The sequence below is a fragment of the Hyla sarda genome, unplaced genomic scaffold (assembly GCF_029499605.1).
Source record: "Hyla sarda isolate aHylSar1 unplaced genomic scaffold, aHylSar1.hap1 scaffold_793, whole genome shotgun sequence".
Classification (NCBI taxonomy): Eukaryota; Metazoa; Chordata; class Amphibia; order Anura; family Hylidae; genus Hyla; species Hyla sarda.
The window spans coordinates 73,277-88,740 of record NW_026610818.1 but is presented as its reverse complement, the minus strand read 5'-3'; the positions used below and the strand labels follow the sequence as shown (position 1 = coordinate 88,740).

General features: G+C 46.1%; 7 non-coding genes across 7 annotated transcripts; all 7 read left to right on the top strand.

The window, feature by feature from the left end:
• The first annotated feature begins 955 nt into the window (after positions 1–955).
• Positions 956–1,146, top strand: LOC130346523 (U2 spliceosomal RNA). The gene has a single exon (XR_008884717.1). It is a non-coding gene; the product is annotated as a U2 spliceosomal RNA (small nuclear RNA).
• Positions 1,147–3,233: 2,087 nt separating this feature from the next.
• LOC130346522 (U2 spliceosomal RNA) lies at positions 3,234–3,424 on the top strand. The gene has a single exon (XR_008884716.1). It is a non-coding gene; the product is annotated as a U2 spliceosomal RNA (small nuclear RNA).
• Positions 3,425–5,507: 2,083 nt separating this feature from the next.
• Positions 5,508–5,698, top strand: LOC130346551 (U2 spliceosomal RNA). Its single transcript, XR_008884742.1, has one exon. It is a non-coding gene; the product is annotated as a U2 spliceosomal RNA (small nuclear RNA).
• Positions 5,699–7,780: 2,082 nt separating this feature from the next.
• LOC130346521 (U2 spliceosomal RNA) lies at positions 7,781–7,971 on the top strand. Its single transcript, XR_008884715.1, has one exon. It is a non-coding gene; the product is annotated as a U2 spliceosomal RNA (small nuclear RNA).
• A 2,078-nt stretch (positions 7,972–10,049) lies between these two features.
• On the top strand, positions 10,050–10,240 carry LOC130346520 (U2 spliceosomal RNA). Its single transcript, XR_008884714.1, has one exon. It is a non-coding gene; the product is annotated as a U2 spliceosomal RNA (small nuclear RNA).
• Positions 10,241–12,325: 2,085 nt separating this feature from the next.
• On the top strand, positions 12,326–12,516 carry LOC130346519 (U2 spliceosomal RNA). Its single transcript, XR_008884713.1, has one exon. It is a non-coding gene; the product is annotated as a U2 spliceosomal RNA (small nuclear RNA).
• A 2,096-nt stretch (positions 12,517–14,612) lies between these two features.
• Positions 14,613–14,803, top strand: LOC130346518 (U2 spliceosomal RNA). The gene has a single exon (XR_008884712.1). It is a non-coding gene; the product is annotated as a U2 spliceosomal RNA (small nuclear RNA).
• The last annotated feature ends 661 nt before the right edge of the window (positions 14,804–15,464 follow it).

Genomic DNA, 15,464 nt, shown 5'->3' with positions numbered 1-15,464 from the left:
GGAAAAAAAGGTGGAAATGGGTTTAAAAGTGATTTCGGCGGAGAAATATATATATATATATATATATATATATATATATATACGCGCACACACACACATATATATAAACGTATTCTCCGTTGAGATATTGCAGCCGCTGCTGTGTCCAGGCCCAGGAGCCTTAGCACTGTGCTGTGATGTCACTCAATACCACTGACATCACTAGGTGTAAACAACATCTCTCCTTTGCTGTGTATGTGACTATGGAGCTGTTTGGTGATGTCGTCTATTACGGCCTTCATAGAAGCAACAGGAGATTGTTGCATCCATCTAGAACCCTCAGAACTACAGTGCTATGATGTCACTGACTTCCACAGGCCTTGCAGAGTGTAAACAACAACAACCCAGCTTTGTTGTGTATGTAACCATAGGGATTTGTGATGTCACCTAGAACCTTCACAGCAGCGACAGCTTTATGAGGAGCATCAGCACTGCTCTGCCTGAGCAGAACCATCACCGCCATAGGTTGTCAAATAACCCGGATTTAACCCACACAGGTAAGTCCAATGGGGTGCAGGCATGTCCTCTATGCTTACAGCTTCCCGTGGGTGTTGGTTTGATACCGTTTGGGGACAGCCAAGGAGGCATCTGCAGGCAACAAAGGTAGGTGTGTGCTTGTGTGTGTGTTTCCTATGCAGATCCTAAGCCCAGTGTCACATGCAAGTAGGAGGAGTAAGAAGGGTTCCTGGCAAATCCGGGTTATGGATTGCATTTAAAAAGGCCCCGTGGGAGTGCAATGGGCCCCTGTCTTGCTGCTTAGCAATAATGGTATGGGTTTAGGTTCTGCTGTGTGTACTGGTGGTTGACTGCCCCCCAGCCCAGAGTGTGCATGGAAAATTGTCTGGCAGCCTCCCTGACAGCAAGCAGTGATAGTGCCCATGAAGGGGACCTTGTTGGGCCCGCCCCTTTCACGGTTATCGCTTCTCGGCCTTTTGGCTAAGATCAAGTGTAGTATCTGTTCTTATCAGTTTAATATCTGATACGTCCCCTATCTGGGGACCATATATTAAATGGATTTTTGAGAACGGGGGCCGATTTCGAAGCTTGCTTCCGTCGCCCTATGCATTGACCCGATATGGCAGTATCTTCGGGTACAGTGCACCACCCCCTTACAGGGTTAAAAAGAAAGATTCCTACTTTCATTGCTACCTGCTTGCTGGCTAGCCAGCTAGCCAGCCCTGTGGGCCTTGCTGCTGCAGCCAAAAAACAAAAGGTGGTGCTGCTGCTGCTGCTTCTGCTGCTTCTGCTTGTGTCTGGCCGCTGTTGGAGCGTCCAGGCACAGGACTTCTGCTGCTGCTGACTAAATGGCCTCCTTAATTGGATCATTTGAGTAGCCAGCACACCTGTGCAGGTAGGGCATGACATGATAGGCAGCTGCCTTGATAGCGGGTGGGTGCTGAATGTTCCTAATTGACAAAATAAGATTAATGCTTATGAAGAAATATAAAATCTCATCCCTTCCCCAATATCGCGCCACACCCCTACCCCTTAATTCCCTGGTTGAACTTGATGGACATATGTCTTTTTTCGACCGTACTAACTATGTAACTATGTAACATAACATGGGGGGGGGGGGTCTCCTGGCTGTTCACACAGGTGTGTCATTGCTGTACATTGACCATGCATTGCTTCTGTGGTATTGCAAAGGCAAAGACAAATGCTTCCAGCCATCCATTGCACTAATGGATTGGTCATCAGCTGGCTGTCTATGTCCCGCATCAATATAGACCAAAGTACAGAGGGTTAGGCTATGCTATTGTGCACCTACCTGATGCATCAGAAGGTGCGAGGCCCTTGCTAAATTCTGTGCACAGACTTTGAGATCTATACTTTAGACTGTATCTAAACCTGCTCCAACATGGACTGACATTCTGGCCTACTTTCAGCCGATGCGACTTGTCTGTCGCTGAACAGTCGCTTTTTATGTATTCAGCACCTATGTATAATGTTGTAAAAATGCTCTAGAAGCTAAAGTCGCAGAAATGTCACACATATTTGGCCTGCAACTTTCTGTGCGACAAATTCAGACAGGAAAAATCAGTATAAATCCTTAGAAAATTATCCCCCAGTGTCTCCATCTGCTGGCGGTATTGAATAAGCATTGCTGCACTGATGGGGTATGCATTAGACGAAAAAAAAGAAGAAAAAGAAGAATAATACGCCCAGAAAAGAGGCGAAAAGGAGAAAAACGTAAAAAAACGTGAAAAAAAAGTAAGAGGAAGAGAAGGGAAAAAAAGGTGGAAATGGGTTTAAAAGTGATTTCGGCGGAGAAATATATATATATATATATATATATATATATATATATATATATATATATACGCGCACACACACACATATATATAAACGTATTCTCCGTTGAGATATTGCAGCCGCTGCTGTGTCCAGGCCCAGGAGCCTTAGCACTGTGCTGTGATGTCACTCAATACCACTGACATCACTAGGTGTAAACAACATCTCTCCTTTGCTGTGTATGTGACTATGGAGCTGTTTGGTGATGTCGTCTATTATGGCCTTCATAGAAGCAACAGGAGATTGTTGCATCCATCTAGAACCCTCAGAACTACAGTGCTATGATGTCACTGACTTCCACAGGCCTTGCAGAGTGTAAACAACAACAACCCAGCTTTGTTGTGTATGTAACCATAGGGATTTGTGATGTCACCTAGAACCTTCACAGCAGCGACAGCTTTATGAGGAGCATCAGCACTGCTCTGCCTGAGCAGAACCATCACCGCCATAGGTTGTCAAATAACCCGGATTTAACCCACACAGGTAAGTCCAATGGGGTGCAGGCATGTCCTCTATGCTTACAGCTTCCCGTGGGTGTTGGTTTGATACCGTTTGGGGACAGCCAAGGAGGCATCTGCAGGCAACAAAGGTAGGTGTGTGCTTGTGTGTGTGTTTCCTATGCAGATCCTAAGCCCAGTGTCACATGCAAGTAGGAGGAGTAAGAAGGGTTCCTGGCAAATCCGGGTTATGGATTGCATTTAAAAAGGCCCCGTGGGAGTGCAATGGGCCCCTGTCTTGCTGCTTAGCAATAATGGTATGGGTTTAGGTTCTGCTGTGTGTACTGGTGGTTGACTGCCCCCCAGCCCAGAGTGTGCATGGAAAATTGTCTGGCAGCCTCCCTGACAGCAAGCAGTGATAGTGCCCATGAAGGGGACCTTGTTGGGCCCGCCCCTTTCACGGTTATCGCTTCTCGGCCTTTTGGCTAAGATCAAGTGTAGTATCTGTTCTTATCAGTTTAATATCTGATACGTCCCCTATCTGGGGACCATATATTAAATGGATTTTTGAGAACGGGGGCCGATTTCGAAGCTTGCTTCCGTCGCCCTATGCATTGACCCGATATGGCAGTATCTTCGGGTACAGTGCACCACCCCCTTACAGGGTTAAAAAGAAAGATTCCTACTTTCATTGCTACCTGCTTGCTGGCTAGCCAGCTAGCCAGCCCTGTGGGCCTTGCTGCTGCAGCCAAAAAACAAAAGGTGGTGCTGCTGCTGCTGCTTCTGCTGCTTCTGCTTGTGTCTGGCCGCTGTTGGAGCGTCCAGGCACAGGACTTCTGCTGCTGCTGACTAAATGGCCTCCTTAATTGGATCATTTGAGTAGCCAGCACACCTGTGCAGGTAGGGCATGACATGATAGGCAGCTGCCTTGATAGCGGGTGGGTGCTGAATGTTCCTAATTGACAAAATAAGATTAATGCTTATGAAGAAATATAAAATCTCATCCCTTCCCCAATATCGCGCCACACCCCTACCCCTTAATTCCCTGGTTGAACTTGATGGACATATGTCTTTTTTCGACCGTACTAACTATGTAACTATGTAACATAACATGGGGGGGGGGGGGGTCTCCTGGCTGTTCACACAGGTGTGTCATTGCTGTACATTGACCATGCATTGCTTCTGTGGTATTGCAAAGGCAAAGACAAATGCTTCCAGCCATCCATTGCACTAATGGATTGGTCATCAGCTGGCTGTCTATGTCCCGCATCAATATAGACCAAAGTACAGAGGGTTAGGCTATGCTATTGTGCACCTACCTGATGCATCAGAAGGTGCGAGGCCCTTGCTAAATTCTGTGCACAGACTTTGAGATCTATACTTTAGACTGTATCTAAACCTGCTCCAACATGGACTGACATTCTGGCCTATTTTCAGCCGATGCGACTTGTCTGTCGCTGAACAGTCGCTTTTTATGTATTCAGCACCTATGTATAATGTTGTAAAAATGCTCTAGAAGCTAAAGTCGCAGAAATGTCACACATATTTGGCCTGCAACTTTCTGTGCGACAAATTCAGACAGGAAAAATCAGTATAAATCCTTAGAAAATTATCCCCCAGTGTCTCCATCTGCTGGCGGTATTGAATAAGCATTGCTGCACTGATGGGGTATGCATTAGACGGAAAAAAAGAAGAAAAAGAAGAATAATACGCCCAGAAAAGAGGCGAAAAGGAGAAAAACGTAAAAAAACGTGAAAAAAAAGTAAGAGGAAGAGAAGGGAAAAAAAGGTGGAAATGGGTTTAAAAGTGATTTCGGCGGAGAAATATATATATATATATATATATATATATATATATATATATATACGCGCACACACACACATATATATAAACGTATTCTCCGTTGAGATATTGCAGCCGCTGCTGTGTCCAGGCCCAGGAGCCTTAGCACTGTGCTGTGATGTCACTCAATACCACTGACATCACTAGGTGTAAACAACATCTCTCCTTTGCTGTGTATGTGACTATGGAGCTGTTTGGTGATGTCGTCTATTATGGCCTTCATAGAAGCAACAGGAGATTGTTGCATCCATCTAGAACCCTCAGAACTACAGTGCTATGATGTCACTGACTTCCACAGGCCTTGCAGAGTGTAAACAACAACAACCCAGCTTTGTTGTGTATGTAACCATAGGGATTTGTGATGTCACCTAGAACCTTCACAGCAGCGACAGCTTTATGAGGAGCATCAGCACTGCTCTGCCTGAGCAGAACCATCACCGCCATAGGTTGTCAAATAACCCGGATTTAACCCACACAGGTAAGTCCAATGGGGTGCAGGCATGTCCTCTATGCTTACAGCTTCCCGTGGGTGTTGGTTTGATACCGTTTGGGGACAGCCAAGGAGGCATCTGCAGGCAACAAAGGTAGGTGTGTGCTTGTGTGTGTGTTTCCTATGCAGATCCTAAGCCCAGTGTCACATGCAAGTAGGAGGAGTAAGAAGGGTTCCTGGCAAATCCGGGTTATGGATTGCATTTAAAAAGGCCCCGTGGGAGTGCAATGGGCCCCTGTCTTGCTGCTTAGCAATAATGGTATGGGTTTAGGTTCTGCTGTGTGTACTGGTGGTTGACTGCCCCCCAGCCCAGAGTGTGCATGGAAAATTGTCTGGCAGCCTCCCTGACAGCAAGCAGTGATAGTGCCCATGAAGGGGACCTTGTTGGGCCCGCCCCTTTCACGGTTGTCGCTTCTCGGCCTTTTGGCTAAGATCAAGTGTAGTATCTGTTCTTATCAGTTTAATATCTGATACGTCCCCTATCTGGGGACCATATATTAAATGGATTTTTGAGAACGGGGGCCGATTTCGAAGCTTGCTTCCGTCGCCCTATGCATTGACCCGATATGGCAGTATCTTCGGGTACAGTGCACCACCCCCTTACAGGGTTAAAAAGAAAGATTCCTACTTTCATTGCTACCTGCTTGCTGGCTAGCCAGCTAGCCAGCCCTGTGGGCCTTGCTGCTGCAGCCAAAAAACAAAAGGTGGTGCTGCTGCTGCTGCTTCTGCTGCTTCTGCTTGTGTCTGGCCGCTGTTGGAGCGTCCAGGCACAGGACTTCTGCTGCTGCTGACTAAATGGCCTCCTTAATTGGATCATTTGAGTAGCCAGCACACCTGTGCAGGTAGGGCATGACATGATAGGCAGCTGCCTTGATAGCGGGTGGGTGCTGAATCTTCCTAATTGACAAAATAAGATTAATGCTTATGAAGAAATATAAAATCTCATCCCTTCCCCAATATCGCGCCACACCCCTACCCCTTAATTCCCTGGTTGAACTTGATGGACATATGTCTTTTTTCGACCGTACTAACTATGTAACTATGTAACATAACATGGGGGGGGGGGTCTCCTGGCTGTTCACACAGGTGTGTCATTGCTGTACATTGACCATGCATTGCTTCTGTGGTATTGCAAAGGCAAAGACAAATGCTTCCAGCCATCCATTGCACTAATGGATTGGTCATCAGCTGGCTGTCTATGTCCCGCATCAATATAGACCAAAGTACAGAGGGTTAGGCTATGCTATTGTGCACCTACCTGATGCATCAGAAGGTGCGAGGCCCTTGCTAAATTCTGTGCACAGACTTTGAGATCTATACTTTAGACTGTATCTAAACCTGCTCCAACATGGACTGACATTCTGGCCTACTTTCAGCCGATGCGACTTGTCTGTCGCTGAACAGTCGCTTTTTATGTATTCAGCACCTATGTATAATGTTGTAAAAATGCTCTAGAAGCTAAAGTCGCAGAAATGTCACACATATTTGGCCTGCAACTTTCTGTGCGACAAATTCAGACAGGAAAAATCAGTATAAATCCTTAGAAAATTATCCCCCAGTGTCTCCATCTGCTGGCGGTATTGAATAAGCATTGCTGCACTGATGGGGTATGCATTAGACGAAAAAAAAGAAGAAAAAGAAGAATAATACGCCCAGAAAAGAGGCGAAAAGGAGAAAAACGTAAAAAAACGTGAAAAAAAAGTAAGAGGAAGAGAAGGGAAAAAAAGGTGGAAATGGGTTTAAAAGTGATTTCGGCGGAGAAATATATATATATATATATATATATATATATATATATATATATATACGCGCACACACACACATATATATAAACGTATTCTCCGTTGAGATATTGCAGCCGCTGCTGTGTCCAGGCCCAGGAGCCTTAGCACTGTGCTGTGATGTCACTCAATACCACTGACATCACTAGGTGTAAACAACATCTCTCCTTTGCTGTGTATGTGACTATGGAGCTGTTTGGTGATGTCGTCTATTATGGCCTTCATAGAAGCAACAGGAGATTGTTGCATCCATCTAGAACCCTCAGAACTACAGTGCTATGATGTCACTGACTTCCACAGGCCTTGCAGAGTGTAAACAACAACAACCCAGCTTTGTTGTGTATGTAACCATAGGGATTTGTGATGTCACCTAGAACCTTCACAGCAGCGACAGCTTTATGAGGAGCATCAGCACTGCTCTGCCTGAGCAGAACCATCACCGCCATAGGTTGTCAAATAACCCGGATTTAACCCACACAGGTAAGTCCAATGGGGTGCAGGCATGTCCTCTATGCTTACAGCTTCCCGTGGGTGTTGGTTTGATACCGTTTGGGGACAGCCAAGGAGGCATCTGCAGGCAACAAAGGTAGGTGTGTGCTTGTGTGTGTGTTTCCTATGCAGATCCTAAGCCCAGTGTCACATGCAAGTAGGAGGAGTAAGAAGGGTTCCTGGCAAATCCGGGTTATGGATTGCATTTAAAAAGGCCCCGTGGGAGTGCAATGGGCCCCTGTCTTGCTGCTTAGCAATAATGGTATGGGTTTAGGTTCTGCTGTGTGTACTGGTGGTTGACTGCCCCCCAGCCCAGAGTGTGCATGGAAAATTGTCTGGCAGCCTCCCTGACAGCAAGCAGTGATAGTGCCCATGAAGGGGACCTTGTTGGGCCCGCCCCTTTCACGGTTATCGCTTCTCGGCCTTTTGGCTAAGATCAAGTGTAGTATCTGTTCTTATCAGTTTAATATCTGATACGTCCCCTATCTGGGGACCATATATTAAATGGATTTTTGAGAACGGGGGCCGATTTCGAAGCTTGCTTCCGTCGCCCTATGCATTGACCCGATATGGCAGTATCTTCGGGTACAGTGCACCACCCCCTTACAGGGTTAAAAAGAAAGATTCCTACTTTCATTGCTACCTGCTTGCTGGCTAGCCAGCTAGCCAGCCCTGTGGGCCTTGCTGCTGCAGCCAAAAAACAAAAGGTGGTGCTGCTGCTGCTGCTTCTGCTGCTTCTGCTTGTGTCTGGCCGCTGTTGGAGCGTCCAGGCACAGGACTTCTGCTGCTGCTGACTAAATGGCCTCCTTAATTGGATCATTTGAGTAGCCAGCACACCTGTGCAGGTAGGGCATGACATGATAGGCAGCTGCCTTGATAGCGGGTGGGTGCTGAATGTTCCTAATTGACAAAATAAGATTAATGCTTATGAAGAAATATAAAATCTCATCCCTTCCCCAATATCGCGCCACACCCCTACCCCTTAATTCCCTGGTTGAACTTGATGGACATATGTCTTTTTTCGACCGTACTAACTATGTAACTATGTAACATAACATGGGGGGGGGGGTCTCCTGGCTGTTCACACAGGTGTGTCATTGCTGTACATTGACCATGCATTGCTTCTGTGGTATTGCAAAGGCAAAGACAAATGCTTCCAGCCATCCATTGCACTAATGGATTGGTCATCAGCTGGCTGTCTATGTCCCGCATCAATATAGACCAAAGTACAGAGGGTTAGGCTATGCTATTGTGCACCTACCTGATGCATCAGAAGGTGCGAGGCCCTTGCTAAATTCTGTGCACAGACTTTGAGATCTATACTTTAGACTGTATCTAAACCTGCTCCAACATGGACTGACATTCTGGCCTACTTTCAGCCGATGCGACTTGTCTGTCGCTGAACAGTCGCTTTTTATGTATTCAGCACCTATGTATAATGTTGTAAAAATGCTCTAGAAGCTAAAGTCGCAGAAATGTCACACATATTTGGCCTGCAACTTTCTGTGCGACAAATTCAGACAGGAAAAATCAGTATAAATCCTTAGAAAATTATCCCCCAGTGTCTCCATCTGCTGGCGGTATTGAATAAGCATTGCTGCACTGATGGGGTATGCATTAGACGAAAAAAAAGAAGAAAAAGAAGAATAATACGCCCAGAAAAGAGGCGAAAAGGAGAAAAACGTAAAAAAACGTGAAAAAAAAGTAAGAGGAAGAGAAGGGAAAAAAAGGTGGAAATGGGTTTAAAAGTGATTTCGGCGGAGAAATATATATATATATATATATATATATATATATATATATATACGCGCACACACACACATATATATAAACGTATTCTCCGTTGAGATATTGCAGCCGCTGCTGTGTCCAGGCCCAGGAGCCTTAGCACTGTGCTGTGATGTCACTCAATACCACTGACATCACTAGGTGTAAACAACATCTCTCCTTTGCTGTGTATGTGACTATGGAGCTGTTTGGTGATGTCGTCTATTATGGCCTTCATAGAAGCAACAGGAGATTGTTGCATCCATCTAGAACCCTCAGAACTACAGTGCTATGATGTCACTGACTTCCACAGGCCTTGCAGAGTGTAAACAACAACAACCCAGCTTTGTTGTGTATGTAACCATAGGGATTTGTGATGTCACCTAGAACCTTCACAGCAGCGACAGCTTTATGAGGAGCATCAGCACTGCTCTGCCTGAGCAGAACCATCACCGCCATAGGTTGTCAAATAACCCGGATTTAACCCACACAGGTAAGTCCAATGGGGTGCAGGCATGTCCTCTATGCTTACAGCTTCCCGTGGGTGTTGGTTTGATACCGTTTGGGGACAGCCAAGGAGGCATCTGCAGGCAACAAAGGTAGGTGTGTGCTTGTGTGTGTGTTTCCTATGCAGATCCTAAGCCCAGTGTCACATGCAAGTAGGAGGAGTAAGAAGGGTTCCTGGCAAATCCGGGTTATGGATTGCATTTAAAAAGGCCCCGTGGGAGTGCAATGGGCCCCTGTCTTGCTGCTTAGCAATAATGGTATGGGTTTAGGTTCTGCTGTGTGTACTGGTGGTTGACTGCCCCCCAGCCCAGAGTGTGCATGGAAAATTGTCTGGCAGCCTCCCTGACAGCAAGCAGTGATAGTGCCCATGAAGGGGACCTTGTTGGGCCCGCCCCTTTCACGGTTATCGCTTCTCGGCCTTTTGGCTAAGATCAAGTGTAGTATCTGTTCTTATCAGTTTAATATCTGATACGTCCCCTATCTGGGGACCATATATTAAATGGATTTTTGAGAACGGGGGCCGATTTCGAAGCTTGCTTCCGTCGCCCTATGCATTGACCCGATATGGCAGTATCTTCGGGTACAGTGCACCACCCCCTTACAGGGTTAAAAAGAAAGATTCCTACTTTCATTGCTACCTGCTTGCTGGCTAGCCAGCTAGCCAGCCCTGTGGGCCTTGCTGCTGCAGCCAAAAAACAAAAGGTGGTGCTGCTGCTTCTGCTGCTTCTGCTGCTTCTGCTTGTGTCTGGCCGCTGTTGGAGCGTCCAGGCACAGGACTTCTGCTGCTGCTGACTAAATGGCCTCCTTAATTGGATCATTTGAGTAGCCAGCACACCTGTGCAGGTAGGGCATGACATGATAGGCAGCTGCCTTGATAGCGGGTGGGTGCTGAATGTTCCTAATTGACAAAATAAGATTAATGCTTATGAAGAAATATAAAATCTCATCCCTTCCCCAATATCGCGCCACACCCCTACCCCTTAATTCCCTGGTTGAACTTGATGGACATATGTCTTTTTTCGACCGTACTAACTATGTAACTATGTAACATAACATGGGGGGGGGGGTCTCCTGGCTGTTCACACAGGTGTGTCATTGCTGTACATTGACCATGCATTGCTTCTGTGGTATTGCAAAGGCAAAGACAAATGCTTCCAGCCATCCATTGCACTAATGGATTGGTCATCAGCTGGCTGTCTATGTCCCGCATCAATATAGACCAAAGTACAGAGGGTTAGGCTATGCTATTGTGCACCTACCTGATGCATCAGAAGGTGCGAGGCCCTTGCTAAATTCTGTGCACAGACTTTGAGATCTATACTTTAGACTGTATCTAAACCTGCTCCAACATGGACTGACATTCTGGCCTACTTTCAGCCGATGCGACTTGTCTGTCGCTGAACAGTCGCTTTTTATGTATTCAGCACCTATGTATAATGTTGTAAAAATGCTCTAGAAGCTAAAGTCGCAGAAATGTCACACATATTTGGCCTGCAACTTTCTGTGCGACAAATTCAGACAGGAAAAATCAGTATAAATCCTTAGAAAATTATCCCCCAGTGTCTCCATCTGCTGGCGGTATTGAATAAGCATTGCTGCACTGATGGGGTATGCATTAGACGAAAAAAAAGAAGAAAAAGAAGAATAATACGCCCAGAAAAGAGGCGAAAAGGAGAAAAACGTAAAAAAACGTGAAAAAAAAGTAAGAGGAAGAGAAGGGAAAAAAAGGTGGAAATGGGTTTAAAAGTGATTTCGGCGGAGAAATATATATATATATATATATATATATATATATATATATATATATACGCGCACACACACACATATATATAAACGTATTCTCCGTTGAGATATTGCAGCCGCTGCTGTGTCCAGGCCCAGGAGCCTTAGCACTGTGCTGTGATGTCACTCAATACCACTGACATCACTAGGTGTAAACAACATCTCTCCTTTGCTGTGTATGTGACTATGGAGCTGTTTGGTGATGTCGTCTATTATGGCCTTCATAGAAGCAACAGGAGATTGTTGCATCCATCTAGAACCCTCAGAACTACAGTGCTATGATGTCACTGACTTCCACAGGCCTTGCAGAGTGTAAACAACAACAACCCAGCTTTGTTGTGTATGTAACCATAGGGATTTGTGATGTCACCTAGAACCTTCACAGCAGCGACAGCTTTATGAGGAGCATCAGCACTGCTCTGCCTGAGCAGAACCATCACCGCCATAGGTTGTCAAATAACTCGGATTTAACCCACACAGGTAAGTCCAATGGGGTGCAGGCATGTCCTCTATGCTTACAGCTTCCCGTGGGTGTTGGTTTGATACCGTTTGGGGACAGCCAAGGAGGCATCTGCAGGCAACAAAGGTAGGTGTGTGCTTGTGTGTGTGTTTCCTATGCAGATCCTAAGCCCAGTGTCACATGCAAGTAGGAGGAGTAAGAAGGGTTCCTGGCAAATCCGGGTTATGGATTGCATTTAAAAAGGCCCCGTGGGAGTGCAATGGGCCCCTGTCTTGCTGCTTAGCAATAATGGTATGGGTTTAGGTTCTGCTGTGTGTACTGGTGGTTGACTGCCCCCCAGCCCAGAGTGTGCATGGAAAATTGTCTGGCAGCCTCCCTGACAGCAAGCAGTGATAGTGCCCATGAAGGGGACCTTGTTGGGCCCGCCCCTTTCACGGTTATCGCTTCTCGGCCTTTTGGCTAAGATCAAGTGTAGTATCTGTTCTTATCAGTTTAATATCTGATACGTCCCCTATCTGGGGACCATATATTAAATGGATTTTTGAGAACGGGGGCCGATTTCGAAGCTTGCTTCCGTCGCCCTATGCATTGACCCGATATGGCAGTATCTTCGGGTACAGTGCACCACCCCCTTACAGGGTTAAAAAGAAAGATTCCTACTTTCATTGCTACCTGCTTGCTGGCTAGCCAGCTAGCCAGCCCTGTGGGCCTTGCTGCTGCAGCCAAAAAACAAAAGGTGGTGCTGCTGCTGCTGCTTCTGCTGCTTCTGCTTCTGCTTGTGTCTGGCCGCTGTTGGAGCGTCCAGGCACAGGACTTCTGCTGCTGCTGACTAAATGGCCTCCTTAATTGGATCATTTGAGTAGCCAGCACACCTGTGCAGGTAGGGCATGACATGATAGGCAGCTGCCTTGATAGCGGGTGGGTGCTGAATGTTCCTAATTGACAAAATAAGATTAATGCTTATGAAGAAATATAAAATCTCATCCCTTCCCCAATATCGCGCCACACCCCTACCCCTTAATTCCCTGGTTGAACTTGATGGACATATGTCTTTTTTCGACCGTACTAACTATGTAACTATGTAACATAACATGGGGGGGGGGGGGTCTCCTGGCTGTTCACACAGGTGTGTCATTGCTGTACATTGACCATGCATTGCTTCTGTGGTATTGCAAAGGCAAAGACAAATGCTTCCAGCCATCCATTGCACTAATGGATTGGTCATCAGCTGGCTGTCTATGTCCCGCATCAATATAGACCAAAGTACAGAGGGTTAGGCTATGCTATTGTGCACCTACCTGATGCATCAGAAGGTGCGAGGCCCTTGCTAAATTCTGTGCACAGACTTTGAGATCTATACTTTAGACTGTATCTAAACCTGCTCCAACATGGACTGACATTCTGGCCTACTTTCAGCCGATGCGACTTGTCTGTCGCTGAACAGTCGCTTTTTATGTATTCAGCACCTATGTATAATGTTGTAAAAATGCTCTAGAAGCTAAAGTCGCAGAAATGTCACACATATTTGGCCTGCAACTTTCTGTGCGACAAATTCAGACAGGAAAAATCAGTATAAATCCTTAGAAAATTATCCCCCAGTGTCTCCATCTGCTGGCGGTATTGAATAAGCATTGCTGCACTGATGGGGTATGCATTAGACGAAAAAAAAGAAGAAAAAGAAGAATAATACGCCCAGAAAAGAGGCGAAAAGGAGAAAAACGTAAAAAAACGTGAAAAAAAAGTAAGAGGAAGAGAAGGGAAAAAAAGGTGGAAATGGGTTTAAAAGTGATTTCGGCGGAGAAATATATATATATATATATATATATATATATATATATATATATATATATATACGCGCACACACACACATATATATAAACGTATTCTCCGTTGAGATATTGCAGCCGCTGCTGTGTCCAGGCCCAGGAGCCTTAGCACTGTGCTGTGATGTCACTCAATACCACTGACATCACTAGGTGTAAACAACATCTCTCCTTTGCTGTGTATGTGACTATGGAGCTGTTTGGTGATGTCGTCTATTATGGCCTTCATAGAAGCAACAGGAGATTGTTGCATCCATCTAGAACCCTCAGAACTACAGTGCTATGATGTCACTGACTTCCACAGGCCTTGCAGAGTGTAAACAACAACAACCCAGCTTTGTTGTGTATGTAACCATAGGGATTTGTGATGTCACCTAGAACCTTCACAGCAGCGACAGCTTTATGAGGAGCATCAGCACTGCTCTGCCTGAGCAGAACCATCACCGCCATAGGTTGTCAAATAACCCGGATTTAACCCACACAGGTAAGTCCAATGGGGTGCAGGCATGTCCTCTATGCTTACAGCTTCCCGTGGGTGTTGGTTTGATACCGTTTGGGGACAGCCAAGGAGGCATCTGCAGGCAACAAAGGTAGGTGTGTGCTTGTGTGTGTGTTTCCTATGCAGATCCTAAGCCCAGTGTCACATGCAAGTAGGAGGAGTAAGAAGGGTTCCTGGCAAATCCGGGTTATGGATTGCATTTAAAAAGGCCCCGTGGGAGTGCAATGGGCCCCTGTCTTGCTGCTTAGCAATAATGGTATGGGTTTAGGTTCTGCTGTGTGTACTGGTGGTTGACTGCCCCCCAGCCCAGAGTGTGCATGGAAAATTGTCTGGCAGCCTCCCTGACAGCAAGCAGTGATAGTGCCCATGAAGGGGACCTTGTTGGGCCCGCCCCTTTCACGGTTATCGCTTCTCGGCCTTTTGGCTAAGATCAAGTGTAGTATCTGTTCTTATCAGTTTAATATCTGATACGTCCCCTATCTGGGGACCATATATTAAATGGATTTTTGAGAACGGGGGCCGATTTCGAAGCTTGCTTCCGTCGCCCTATGCATTGACCCGATATGGCAGTATCTTCGGGTACAGTGCACCACCCCCTTACAGGGTTAAAAAGAAAGATTCCTACTTTCATTGCTACCTGCTTGCTGGCTAGCCAGCTAGCCAGCCCTGTGGGCCTTGCTGCTGCAGCCAAAAAACATAAGGTGGTGCTGCTGCTGCTGCTTCTGCTGCTTCTGCTTGTGTCTGGCCGCTGTTGGAGCGTCCAGGCACAGGACTTCTGCTGCTGCTGACTAAATGGCCTCCTTAATTGGATCATTTGAGTAGCCAGCACACCTGTGCAGGTAGGGCATGACATGATAGGCAGCTGCCTTGATAGCGGGTGGGTGCTGAATGTTCCTAATTGACAAAATAAGATTAATGCTTATGAAGAAATATAAAATCTCATCCCTTCCCCAATATCGCGCCACACCCCTACCCCTTAATTCCCTGGTTGAACTTGATGGACATATGTCTTTTTTCGACCGTACTAACTATGTAACTATGTAACATAACATGGGGGGGGGGGGTCTCCTGGCTGTTCACACAGGTGTGTCATTGCTGTACATTGACCATGCATTGCTTCTGTGGTATTGCAAAGGCAAAGACAAATGCTTCCAGCCATCCATTGCACTAATGGATTGGTCATCAGCTGGCTGTCTATGTCCCGCATCAATATAGACCAAAGTACAGAGGGTTAGGCTATGCTATTGTGCACCTAC